Below are 13,328 nucleotides of genomic sequence, written 5' to 3'. Positions count from 1 at the left end.
GGTACTGAAGAGTGAAGGGCGTCACAGAGTGAAGCAGCAAATTAGGAAGATGAAGTAGCAGTAATCTTTTCTTATGGATATTACCACCTTTTTGAAGCAGCCATTCACAGAAACTGACTACTTAAACGAAGTGTGAAACACGACTTTTGCTGCGTATATCTAAGGCTTTATTTGAATATAACACCATACAAAAAACGTATTAGAAAATCAAAAATTGTTCATCAAGTCAGTTTCTGGTTGAAACAAAGAACGGCTTTTTACATTCTATTTACAGATACATGGTTGAATAGTTTTCAGTATGACGTCCGAGTAGGTATCCGAGGAAGGGGGAGGGGGCTCTGAAAACGGACAATTCCGGACAAAATGGTAGAGGGGGTCGAAAAAATCATCTTCTTGCTGGATGTCCTTTGTAGATGGCCCTAATGGAAATTTATCTCCTAGCTGTAGGCGTTTCAATGCACCTGCTGTGTTTACAACAAAGACATTTTCTTTGATTGATTTATGCAAGTCAATGATAATAGCTAAATCCAAAGTAAATCTGCTTTGTTATGCTATTCGCGGCATTTTTACTACGTAACCAGGAATATGACTTGCGTAAAAAAACTACTAATGTGTTCTTGCATATGCTATTCAATTCCGCGTCTGAGAAGCAACGAAATAAAAGCAGTGAGATCAAGTTCCTAAAGTTATTTGATGTTGCGCAGTGGCGCAGCAACCAGGGAGCAGGGAAAGTCTCGATTTTTCTGTCAACAAATCCTTTACCCCCTAGATATGAAATCCGCTCCTCTTTTTCGGAAAAGTGTCTCTTCTGTATGTCCTAATAGTGCATGATTCTATTTCACCGTCCCCCATATTTGAATCGTTCATACAACCCGGCTCGCACCACCTCTGAACCTTTTCAGTAAAGAATAGCATTTGGCTATTACGCTCTTTAAATCTGTAGGTTCTGCACAAAATTGCACAATGATTTCTACTTTTCGAAGATAAATATTATTGTATGCTGGAGGTGCCCTAAAATCAAACTACACTCCTTAAATTCGTATGCATCAATCTTCTATTGTAAAGTATGGCACAATAATTACCTTAACATAGAGGTTTTGCATCATTCCTTTATAATGTGGTTTTGCATCATTCCTTTATAATTCAAAAATCGCTTATTTCGAAAAAAAGATGAAATTCTGACTTTATTGTTACTTGAGACATTTTTTCAATTCAATCCCTACAGAGTGGAAGCAGAAGCGAATTTTGGAGGCTAGGACTGGGGGCAGCGATGCTGGAACAAGGGGAGAGAGGGGGCAGCTGTTACCCTGTACCCATGACCGGAGGGGCAGGGGAGGTGGCAGAAAGTGCCTTTTTGTTCGCATCATCATGGAATTCTAGGGTTCAGCGAGTAGAGAATGCCTCATGCCCACCCTTCACATAGGTTTCTTACATTTTTTACATGCTTATCAAAGCTTTGAATACCATGACATTGTGACTAGACGAAAAATCTTTCTCACAACAGGGCTCGATTTTCTACTGGAACAGGCCTGGTTCATGGTCGTCACATTACGTCGATGTATTCAATTCATTCAAAATCCTATCTCTAGAGATATCATTCTAGAGACTGCAAAGAGAAAAAATAAATACATTACCCATACTTCGCGAATAACCACTCTCTGTTTGTCGTGTTTGATTGACAAAGCAGCTGAACTTAGGCAATGTCCATTACACTCAAACTGACCAAACACATTGATAATAAAGTATGCGATAATAAAAAAATATTTTTTTAGTGTTAGTGTTACAATAGTAAGGCTGCTAAAAGAAGCTAAAATAACGCAATCATAGCGATTAACAGTCATAAGCTGAACAAGCACATTAATTTACAAAAGCAAATGGTTGACTAGCATTTTGAATTCATGGTTGACAAATAAATTGTGGATGATTGTTACTGGTCAGGAAGAAATTTCCAAATGTTGGGCCTAAGATTTGATGCCATATTTGCTAGTTTTGGCTTTAAGAATACTCCACTAGCTTACAGATCCAGCCTGACCCGACTAGTACCACCTGGCAGGGTTCCCTACTCAGTGGTACGAGCGATGGACAAAGGCTAACTTGGCGGGAGACCGGCAAGGAGGGCGGATGAGCTCCGACTCCAGGGGTCAACGGCTTCGGGCGAAAGAACTCCTGGAAAGAGTGATGGTGTCCCTTTAAAAACACTGTAGAGGTGGTTCTGGGGGCCTATCTCTACTATTAGCCCCTTAGTTTTATCTATGACCATGACAACAAACCAAAACTCAGATTTTGGGATAGTTGGAGGGTCATGATAGCCAGGGGCGTAACTTGGCCAATAGGTTTGGGGGGGGGGTGACAAGGGTTTCTGCCCTGTGAAAATGAGTGGTGCCCTGCAGACCTCGTAGCAAAGGTTTGTCTATTGGTTACTAGTAAAAGCTTCACAAGTGTAAATTTGTCTTTAGCAAGAACAAACTTCTAAGCAATAAAAACAAACATGAAACTTCATTGCCTATGAAATATCTACTTTTTTACGTGAGCGTAAATTAAATGTCAAATTTGATTTTCCTTTGTAATAAAGCTTGTATTTCATGGCATATCAAGTTTAGTGAGGTAGAAGGACACACCATGGTTGGGTCCAACGTGAAGAAAAGTTTTGAAATTATACTTTGTAAAAGGGCTAAAAAGCATCTCCCAGACTAAAATTTAGCAAAATACTATACTGCTAAAAAACTAATTATTGTTTATTGGAAAAATAGGGATTGGGAAAGTCATGCTAAAACTCCAGTGATGAACGTTGGGGAAGGAAAGAAACGGTAACCTTTCGTTTCAGATTGCACATAGTTTTGAATGACAGGGGAAGATGTTGTTTTGATTGGGAGAATTTTATTTCCTGAAGAGTAATGTGCAGTTTCTTGTCTCAAGAAGGCCATGTTTACACATTCAAAATGAAAACATTGCAATAATACAGAAAGTGATTTACCGAATTAATGCAAATGAAAGAAAAATAATAAAAAAATATGCGTGAATAAGTTAGCAATTAGATCAAACAAAATCTTAAACGTTTATTCTCTTTTTATTTCATACACTGTTAAAAAGTTATAGAAAAAATGATAAAAAAATTATTATCTTGACCAAAGTGGGGGCCTTTAGCCCTCTACTCCCCCCAGTGGCGCCGTACCTGTCATGAAAATATTCTACAACTTAAATTAATTTGTGTGGACTCAACCTTGCCCTCATAAACATATGCATCAATCATTGCATCCATTGGCTATGACTTTCGGTAAGGAATGCTTTCACTCTGCTAATAACGGAGCTCTTCCTGACATAACAGTTCCGTTCTCTAAAATGCAATGTCAGGAAGGGAGGTTCATAACAAATATAATACTTCCATTTCAAAATTCGTAAACGGTTCTTTACGAAGTTCAGAGTGGTTACGAAGTTCGAAGTTTCTGCGTGGCAATAAAGCTCTTCTTGGCGCCCTGCGAAATCTTTGATTGCCCTGCGAAATCGGCTATTTTTAGGATTGGGGAGTGTCACACCCCCCACACCCCCCCGGGTATTTTCGCCCCTGATGGTAGCCAACCTTCTGGTAGAAGATGGTGCCTGATGATGATGATGAGTACGGGGGAGGAGTACCCCACTCTAAAAACATTGAAGGGGGCATTTTTCTAGATAAGGGCTAGATTCCATCTTGTTACGCATGTCAAATTGTAAACTTAGACCAAGTTTCACGCTTTATCGCAATTTGCACGAATGCTGCCTTTCGCACCAGATTTACTCTTGCCCAGACCTCCTTGAAGCTCTTGCTAAGCGGCGAGGTAGATCGACCACCCCCGTCTGAAAATTGAAACACCAATCCAATCATGAACTTAAAAACTTGTCAGACCGCAAGCTGATTTTGTGAAGCATAGCAAGTCAAGTTTGCCTATTCAGTGCTCGTGTCGACTATAAATCATCCTAAAATAAACAGTTTCTGAAAGCGCTAAACGTTCAGGAAGAATGAGTGAGAATTTGCAGAAAAAACCATCATGCTTTTCAAGCTGGTCTGCGTTTGTTGATGCGTGACCAGTTGTCGGAGGTATGAAATCTTTCGTTTGAGAATCCAATATATAATCCAAAGTTCTTGATGTCTATTGATACTGTTTATGTTAGCTACCTTATCAAATATTACTCTTAGTCCTTTAAAATGCACCCCATGCACCTGATGCTCTTCAACTGTATCTATTTTCGTCATTGCAAGAGTGCAGTTTTTCTTGTACTTTCTTGATGCTGCTTCCTGAACCCTTTCAAGAGGATATAACTCTTCAAGAATATAATTCATAACTATAGCGTTTATGAGAATTGAAAAGAGTATCATATATTTGTTACCATGAATTGGGACCTGATTATTAACAAAGAGATGCATTATCAAACTCAATATCCAATGCTACCGTTAGACGTTGCTAAGGCCTAGACATTTTTAAAAATTTATAAATATGTATTTAGAAGAATATCATTGTCATACTTTACTTTAGATTTTTCTAAGTTAGCTGATTTCTGAGCTCTGTCTATCATGGTTGATTTGAGCTTTGAATGGGTGGAAGTGAGGGGGCAAACCTTTTTATCACAAGGCAGGAAACGAATTTGGCCCTTCCTGAAACATAACCGTTAACAAAGGCTTTAAAAAAGAAGGCTGACACGGTGTTTTGACATGGTAGAGAAGAAAGAGCTTCATAAACATTACATTTACAAGAAAGGCCTTGTTGTTGCAAGTCTTTAGCCCACGGTGTAGAAACAGGGGAGGCAGGTAAGGGTAAGGCCACTGCCCCAACTTACAAAATACCTGTCACTCTTCAGAGGTACCTCTTCTTTTTATGGGTAAGAAGCACTTTACCGAAATAGCCCTACTTCTACCAGTGTCTCTCATTTTTGAATCATGTCAGTGCCTTCTGGATGCACGATTTACTTTTTGTTATTTCCATGGGGCGTACTCATATTGAATATAGAATCACACTAAAACAAATATTACAAGGTTGTTTTATTTTTATAACGAGTTCAAAAGAACTTGAGATCAAAATCTTCAAATTAAAGACGAATGAAGGTTGTTTAAAATGTTAACAAATAAAGACTAGGGTGTAATTGGGGAAAATTATCTTCTTTGCAAGTTGTGCAGTTGTTTTAATGCATCTGAGGGTATTGACTTTATATAATATTCATTGCACCACCAATTTGGGGTGGGGTGGCACATGTTTAGATTTAAAACAATCGCGTTTTCAGATGCTTAACAGGGGGACCGGGGTGGCCATGCCCCTCACTTTTTTGCGTAGAAAGTAGTTTTAAAACTGCTGTAAAAGGGGTAAGAAGCCTTGGCCCCCTACTTTTTAAGCCTTGACTCCCCATCCCCCCCACTTTCAAATTCGTGGCGCGGGCTCTGCTTACATATTCGATTTGAATGTCTAGGATGGCTATAGTCTTTTTAAAACGATTGTGTACGACACTAGTGTTTTAACGTAAGGTATAATTATTTTGGAACTGTTGTAGATATTCCGATCAAAATCAGAATTACAAAATGCTTTCAGAAGTACCAGGATTAGAAAAGTGACACTTAAAAAAATATGGACAATTTCCTGAACTGGTCTTGCAGTATGGTTTAGCGTAGCATTATGTGATTAACATTTGATAACGAGATTAGTTGGGCAGAATCTCCTTGCAGCACGTTCATTTTAATTTCAAGCAGTTTCTTATAAAAAAGTCCTCAATTTATCAGAGAACATGGCATTTAAAAAACGTTAATTGCACCTGGCTTTGTCTAATAAGGTGGGGATTATCAGCGAGAGGTTTTTAGCTAGATTGACAGATCCAGTCAAAAGACAGCCTGGAATTTGACGAAACACTGGGGGGAAAGCGATCATAACCACGTGTGGTCCTTATTCTAAAACAAAAGAACAGCAAGTTTTTATTTCATGAAATTTTGACAAGCTTTCGATGTTTGTAATTCCACCGCTTGACTTGATTGTTATACTTTGATCGACCGCAAGAAATAAGTTGTTAAATTATTTTGAAGATATGACAAAAGTAACTCAAAACAAGAAATCTCACTGGTAAATCATGGCGGATTGTCAAAAGAAGATGAACATTGTATTGTCAAGTGCGAGTTACCGAAATGTGGATTTTAGCGTTCCCCCGTCCAAATATCACGACAGTTAAGTAACGGAGGAAGGTGCACACTAGGACGGAATTTGGTGCTTCCTGGCAAGGAAGTTCACCAACATTTGACATCATGAATAATCATAATGTTCATAATCAAACAATCAACATAATCAACATCACGATCATCAAATCATTGTAATCATGTTCATCATTATTGCGTTTATGATCAAAACTATCACTCATCAACACAGTGGTCGTTATCAACGTTGTCATTATCTGAGGTGTTAGAAAACTTTTTGTGCCACACTCTTAATTTAGCTGGAAAGTAATAGAAACGCCCATTTTTACAATTCTCTTTTTAATTTTAAGATAAAGAAGATAGGAAGATAAATAAAGTAAAATTTTGATGTCATTTTATTACTACTGACGGAATTTTTTCACAGAATCAAAGCAAAAGTCATCTAACGACACAAAAATATTATGGTTGTTGCATTCCTTACACCCCCGTTAAATCCGTCCCTGTTTATTATTTTAGGTCTATGGAATTCTGATTAGAAATACTTGTATAACGTAAGAATCAACAAACCAGCCAATTGTAATAATATTGAGCCTATCTAATAATATTAAGGTGTTTATAATTGTAAATGCATATTGTTGAATAAAATGATCAAGAGTTTGAATATATCGTTTATTACTTCCAGGTTCAAGCAGAGATTCGAAATTATTTAGACCCCCACCTTTTTGGATCTAAGGCGATTTTAGAATTTAAACTTTGAGGTAGATGTTTTGATATTTTTAAGCACGTACTGTTTTTGAATACGCAGATTTGTTGAAATGCCACAGGAACAACAATAGCAACAACAACAACAACAGTAAAAATAACCGCAACAACAACGAATATAATTTGGCCAAACTAGAAGTTGGCTCTTTTGACAGAACTGCAGTGAATTATCCAAGAACTTAACGAGACATCATAGTGATAGATTTTCAGTCCCTTGTGACAGATTTTCAGATGTGACAGATAGTGACAGATTTTCAGTCCCATAGTGACAGATTTTCAGATTTTCAGATTTTCAGTCATCTATCAACTAAACTTGGATGATATGTGAATTATTGTTAAACAATCAAAAAGAAAAACGTCTTTGAACTTTGTACATTATGCTTAGTCTAATGAATTGCTCCCTTCTCAAATATTTCACAGTCCACTTTCCAAACAACTACGTTTGACACCTCTACAAGCCTGTTTCATGAACAACTCACTCTTCAGAAGACGTAGTGAGCACCGTACGACGTGAATTATCAAACCACAGAATCTTTAAACAAATATTTATAAGTCATTTAAAGCTCATATAAACAGACAATTAATCAAATTTGCATGTATATCCCTCTGACTACCCGGAACACGTATTGTTCTTCACAAGTTTTTGTGTCCAGAGAATGAAAATACGAAATTTTCATAATATATAGAACCTCTTTGTAAATTTCCTTTTCTTTACTGGAACACCATTTTACGACAAAAATCTTTGCAAATTTAGCAACCTCTGCCATTGTGTCAAAGATATTTTTTGGTCTTATGTTGCATACCTCCTCGAATCTTGAATCATGATGAATGACGAAATTAATCTTGGCTAAGTAATCAGTCTTAAATTTAGGATGAGCTTGCTACTCAATGTCCTTGCTCAACATGAACGTTAACTCAAAATTAAATTTTTTTCATCAGCTTGTCGGCGTCTTCATAAAAGATGGCAAGCTCAAAAGGCAATAGAATACCAGCAGACGCAGATTGAGAAAGAGGCCGAGTTCAATACGAGGAAAGATTTCCCTGAAGATAGTGTTCGACAAAGAAGATGATGTGTGTCAGCTTTTCTGCAAAGCGATTATTCTTACAGATTATAGTTTGACAGATAACAAGCCAGACAGTTGGTACTTTTCTCGATAAAAGAACCTATAATTTGTTACTCGAAAACACGTATCAGAACATAAATAGGTTGCTTTTAAAAATTGTTTATCCCGTTTGCAGGTCTAAAGAGAGTAGACCTGTTCCCTTGATCAACTAGATTGGATAAAAATGTGTTTTACTCTGAAAACATATTTCTGAAGCACTATCTGTGCTAGGTACCCCAGGACGCTTTTTCCTTTTCAGGGAAATGCCCCTCGGCTAATATGCTGTTGATGAATCTCCCAAACTTTCAAAAGCTCCAAAGTCCATTGATCAGGTTAAAACATTTCATTCTGTTGAACGCATTTGTCCAGTTCTTTTTCAGCCCAAACAGCCCTTCCATAACAATCACCTCTTAAACAATATGTAAAAATTTTATTGTTATGTAAAAAGTTAAAATTTTTTTTTTTATTGTTATGTTTGTAATAGAGTTAGTTTTGAATGCTATGTTGCAGAATTATGACTGGAGGCTCTTCTAAAAGACAATTCCATTGAGGCTTTCATGAAAAATAATCTGTCTTTCATGCATAGAAAACTGTATAACTATTCTAACTGTTGTTTTTTAATATTGAAACGTGTTATTTGATATCAACATGTACATACGCACCAATGAAAATAATTAAATATTTGTTGACCTCAATACAGATTCTTATCGACACAACTATCGTTTGTTTTTACTTTCATTAGGAACCATAAGAAAAATGGAATGGTTCTGCAGGATTTTGTTGAGAAACTTTAAAGAAAGAGAATTCACTCAAGTTATTACTCATTTGTTCCGCAATGAGGTCAGTCTCTTTTTGAACTCTACTTGCGAAGGAAGAAAGTAGAGGAGGTGGAGTGGGTGTTTTAGATTTTATGTCCGAATTTCTTTGCTTATTCATCATCCGCAGAACAGGACAGAGACTTTTCGTAGTTCGTTTGAGGCTCGTGAGCAATTTTAGTTCGTGCTACAAGAACCATCCCTTAGGTTTCCCGCTTTTGCTTGCTTCTCCGTAAAAAATGCCAAGGTCAAGAAAAATAATTAAAGCAGGCCGTTTCAAACAAGCAGACAAATGTGGCTCAAGATGTTGCGTTCGCTGGTTCAATAATTGGTCAGAGTTTTCGGGCCTGTTAAAATAAAGATGGCCAGTCGATCTAAAAGGGTGGTTTAAACGGATGTGATCGTTTTCGCAAGCGTTTTCACATAAGAACGCGATTTATCTCATCCAGGTAGGCTTGCCCCTTTCTGAACTTGTAAATGAAACAAAAACTTTTCCAATTCTGCCACCACAATAAACAGAATGTATTTTCCTAAAAGATGATAACAAATATAACTTTTCTGCTCTGTTATCTTCGCGGTGGACTAGCCCACTCTCACGGCTCTCAAATGCAAGATTGGATATGTAAACCCAAAATGGACAATTATGGAGAAATTGTAAACAGCGCAGATCTTACTCAAGCCAACTGGCCCACCAAGGTAGGCTTGTATATATGATACAGGCAGCCCTTAGCGGCCCTTTGCTGCTTCGGCAATGCGCAAAATTAGAGAAGCGTAACAATTTTTTGTAACGGTATAAGTGAGACGCGTGTTAAACAATTCATTTGTTTGGTGTTTCGTTGAACCTTAAGCAAAAAATTTGACCATGTTTGTTGTTTGGAATAGAGCTGAATCCCGCTAAGTCATACAAGGGTTGTTTCGGACTTTCACTATGTTTGACTGAATTTTCACTTGATTCACTTACTTTACGCATGTCAAAAGTTGTATACCGAAAAAGTCGGACATTCGCTAAGTCGGACCATTCCCTTACCCCCCCCCTTTTTGAAAGTCAAAATTAACAGAATTCAGCTGTCTTCATACTTTGATACCGAAAATCCTCGTATTAGCACTTTTGGAGTGGGGGTTATTCGAAGGGGGCTTATACGAGGGTGGGCTTATAAAATTATAGTAGACATTGAGAGGATATTAATAAAGGACCTCGTATATTTTAGTAGGAATTTCTTCACGAACATTTAATTGATTATTACCAAAAGTATGAATCTTTGTAGTAATTCAATAAAATGTCAAAGGAGATCTTAGATGGCAAGAATCAACAAATCGAGAAGGGGCTACTTCGAGGATTTATGGTAACAGTGAGGGCTTATTTGAGGGGAGACTATTGACAATTTGTAGTTCTAGGTTGGGGAGAGGAGAGGGGGCTTTTTGAGGGGGCAATTTGAGGAATTACGGTGTTTGAAAAATACATAGTTGAAGAACAAACACCTGGGAAGTTTCTTAAAATCAAGATGGCACGGTGGCAATATATAATTCGCATTTTACAATCAATAAATTATAGCTCATAATTTTTCATCAATCTTCTAAAATTGAGCTGATCTAAAAATGATGTGCGAAAAATAAGTATATGCCATGAAAAAAATGAATTGCTTCTATTCAAAACAGCTGATCAAACATTTGGGCTCTAGTGTAAGCGCAAATCGATTAAAGTAAATTTCAAATGCATAGCCTGATTGGAAATAAATATTAAAAACACAGCCAAAATGAATCCTTTTGTAGAGCATTGTACATACAATTTATCACACAGAAGATGCGTTTTTCGTAGACAAGCAGAATGCAATTGAAAGGATCAAATGATGGGTCAAAACAGGTGACTTGAGGAAAACTACCATGTGTACATGCAAAATTTTTATATGGAATATTAAAAAAGCTCTCGATGTAGGTTCAAGTTGAAGGCAACTTACTAATAGAAATAAACTTTCAAGAGGTAGGCAAAGTTTAAGTGGTTGCATAGAGTCATACAACGACTCTAAACAAAAAAGCCAAAACCCTTGATATCCCTTGAAAGTATAAAAGGTATTTCAATTAGCAACATCTCCATAACAAGAATAAAATTGAACATTAGGAAGATTTCAAATGGCTCGGAAAAGGTGGTGGGAATAAGAGAGATGATAAGGCAGTGCATGGCAATATGGCGTTGAAAGAGCGTGAAAGTGACACTTTAAAAAAATCAAGATGGCACTTAACAGTAATGATGATAGCAATAATGTTGTTAAGCGGTGACGTCACAAAATGTGTTTAGAATTTTTAAAATTTGGATCTCATAGTCTTAAAGAGCATCATGAAATACCTCGCAACGTAAACATCTGTTTAATTTCACTTTTAGGGTATCAGGCACCGCTGAGCGTTGAGAAAAGTGGGGGGGGGGGGTCTAAAAATGGGGGGAGGGCTAAAACCGTATAAAGAGGCTTTTCTGGTAGTTTGATACTTAATATTTGGCATATTTTGCAAAAAGCCTCCCCCAGCCCCACTGCTCTGCGGCGCCTGGTTATGTGGTAAAAATTTCGAAATTTTAAAAAATATATTTTTATGACATCACACTTAAAAATTCGATAATGTTAGGCCGAATCAATCATTTTTACCAGTATCATCTTCATCAATCGTCGTTACCACCATGTTCGTCATTAGTTTTCACAATTATCAATATCATTATTTTCGACTTAGCATCATCATGAATATTATCATCATCAGCATTATCGACCCCTATCAAAATTATGATGATGGTTGCGACCATGTTAAGGACGAGAATAATGATAAGGATGGTCATGGTGATTGATGATAATAGTAAAGAAAATAATTGTGATAATGTCTGATGACGACGAATATCATCATGCCTGTTGTGATAACGGCAAAGGCGTGGTGATTATCATGGAGCTGTTCACGATAATGGTGATGAGGTTCCCGATATATATAAGACAAAAATAGCCAGTGGCGGCTCGTGACTTTCACAGTTGGGAGGGCAGACCATCAATATTGCGATAATCGATAGAAAGATCGAGTTTGCAAATTTTTCACTGTATTCATGGTTCGATGTTGATCGTCATGGAGCGCAAAAGAAAAAGCATATATAGATGTGGTTGTTGTTTAGCGATGATGTCATTTGATGGGCAAAATTTTTCTTGCCCCGAATTCCTCCAAATAAGCCAATCACAGGCCGCGTTTCGCAATGCTCGAGGTCGAAAATTAGCTTGTGCGCATGTCGGCTAGGGGCAAAAAAAACTTTGCCCGTAAAATGACATCATCGCTCAAGGCACTAGCGGGCCAGAAGCGAGGCTAAGGACGAGACGGGATAGCAAGGAGCTTTTTCTAGAAGAGATACAAACTTATATAATTAACCACAGTAAGACTATCTTCAAAATTAAATATGAATATCATAGATTTCCTTTGAATCTTCTTGAGGGGGCATTGCCCCAGATGCCCATTAGCAAGAGCCGCCACTGAAAATAGCAAGTAAAATACAGTTGAATCCCGTTAAATTGGACCTTCGAGAGGGTAAGGAAATAGCCAGAACAACTTTTTAGCGGTACAAAATTTGAAAATGGCTTTGAAAAAAGCAAAGATATTCTAACATACTTAGAGCTTTTTCGTCTGACACTCCTCAGAGCATAAAACGTCAGAATAAGGTTCCGAAAGAACAGGGTAAATATATACCCAGTCGTGGACATAACGCGAGCACATGACCGGTTTAGTTGTCCAATCAGTACCGCGTGCCGATAGGAAAAACAGACGCTGAGCGTGATATTTTTCAAAAACGCCTTAAAGGCCGGTTTCCATTTGCGCGAAAGTTTCATCGAATTCGCCAGCGATTGGAAGATATTTTGTTCTTTCCGGGCGTGGGCGAATTCACTAGCGAAATTTGAAACCAACTTCTCAGCGAAACACAGCTTTCCTCTTAACGGAAACACTCTCAGGGAATTTGCTGAAGAATTCGCTAAAGTGGAAACCGGCCTTAATAGCCTGTACCCAGATCTCCAGTTTACATTCGCAAAGGGAAAAACTAGTTCAATTGAATTGTTCTTTATTTCGCCCAACAGTCACTCGCTTTTCTTGTATTTGTATTGATGAAAATTGCTGATGGTGTGTCCTCGACATTTTTGATAAGATTGTAGAAATTGACTTCCAGATGGAAATGCAACAATCTGGACCCATGGAATAGTACCCTTAAATAGCTCGACAAGAGGTGTGTTGGCACAGGGTTGTTGGCTGATTAAAAAAACCATCCAGCACAGAGCTCTGATCTACATTCAAGACAAACCAAGCTAAAGAAAATGATTTTGCATGCAACTAGATTTCCATTTTCGCAAACAACTTGAACCGGCTTGTCTACGCTTTAACACAAATATGCAGCTATCAAAATGTCCACATACCAGCTAATTGTATATGAAAGCATTTACAAAATTTAACGGCATTTGACTTCAACATGCAGCAAGTAAACCCAGATGAGACAAGTAGAAG

At 37.6% G+C, this 13,328-nt stretch overlaps 1 long non-coding RNA gene across 1 annotated transcript; it reads left to right on the top strand.

Moving 5' to 3' along the window:
- The first annotated feature begins 3,539 nt into the window (after positions 1-3,539).
- Positions 3,540-8,668, top strand: LOC148960495 (uncharacterized). The gene is made up of 2 exons (XR_016144468.1): positions 3,540-4,072; positions 7,844-8,668. It is a non-coding gene; the product is annotated as an uncharacterized LOC148960495 (long non-coding RNA).
- Positions 8,669-13,328: the final 4,660 nt, after the last annotated feature.

This window comes from Rhopilema esculentum, chromosome 3 (assembly GCF_057945365.1).
Source record: "Rhopilema esculentum isolate cy_ngs chromosome 3, ASM5794536v1, whole genome shotgun sequence".
Lineage (NCBI taxonomy): Eukaryota > Metazoa > Cnidaria > Scyphozoa > Rhizostomeae > Rhizostomatidae > Rhopilema > Rhopilema esculentum.
The sequence above is the reverse complement of the archived record's forward strand: the minus strand, read 5'-3'. Positions and strand labels throughout refer to the sequence as shown.